The following is a 1271-nucleotide window of genomic DNA, read 5'->3' as shown; positions in this document are numbered from 1 at the left end:
CATTACATTCACTGGAACACTGGAGGAAGACGACTACTCCGTTCCTTTGGACACTATCGAAGCTTTTAAACGAATTCGACATGGCTTTTCAGGAAATGATCGTCCAATTTATATGCTATATGGCCCTCGTCAATTCGGGAAAAGCACGATTGCTCGCGGCATTGAAATGTTGTTTTGCGGACATCCGAACATCATATCCGTGTATTTCGAAGTTTCTAAAGAGATGGCACGTAACGCCGTCAGGTTCTGGAGCTACTTAGGGAAAATGGTTGACGCGGAAAGCGAGTGTCATGATTCGACTTCGCTGTTGATGCAAGTTACAACGTACGCAGGTCGCGAGAAAAAGAAGTTGTGTCTGATCGTGGATGAAATGGATCGTTTGTTTCAGAACCCCGATTTGTTAACCAGCTTCCTGGGACTTCTTCGGATGTGGAAATTTCAATCGCCGAGCGTCTTCCTGGGATTTCTTGGGGTTGGAAATTACGAGCTGCTAAATCATAACATGGTGTATCGCGGCGATGATGACTCAAGCCCCTTCAATGTTTCTGAAACGATTAAAGCTGAAAAATTATCAATTCTTCAGATGAGTGACTTCTTTATGGAGATGAAGCCGCGTTATCCATTTACAGCCTCACTTGTGGTGGGAATCATGGACCTTTCCGGTGGGGTGCCCGGTGTGCTGGGATCACTTGTTCGATTCACGGCTGATGAAGGTAAATATCATCTTGAGCTCGAAGCATGGGAGAAGTGGTTCTCTGGATTGCTGTTTCCCATGTACCTGAAAGAGTACAATCGAAGCTATTATCGTATTCTTCAAGATCTATACAAGCTGGATGACACCGAGTGGTGATTTCTGGAACAGTTGCTGGAGGAAGAGAACAGTTCCAAGGCAAGAAATCCCAGATTGCCTGTCTCCATTGTGGAGAGTGTGGTAAGAATAAGAGGCACTGATGAGGTGGCCATTGTCTCGCCGATGATGAAGCGATTGTGTCTCGAAGTGCTATCCAAACAAGATATTCGTGAGCCATGTGATAATTCGCAGAGTTTCAATTGATAAATAGAGGGGTTGCTAGTCTGAAAACGTTGTTACGCTCTTCATTTTTAATCCGGTTATATGATGCCGATTTTTTTAAGCTGTGTGGCACCGTGATTTAGTCGCTTGCTTATTCTGTAAAAATGTACAATAATTTTCCAATGCCAAACCAGCTTAATCTAATGAGAATTTAGAACATTTTTACACATTTTTCTGTAGGACACTTCAGCGACCTGGG

This window comes from Phytophthora infestans, genomic scaffold, assembly GCF_000142945.1.
Source record: "Phytophthora infestans T30-4 supercont1.103 genomic scaffold, whole genome shotgun sequence".
In the NCBI taxonomy this organism is placed as follows: Eukaryota; Oomycota; class Peronosporomycetes; order Peronosporales; family Peronosporaceae; genus Phytophthora; species Phytophthora infestans.
This window is presented reverse-complemented; position numbering follows the sequence as displayed.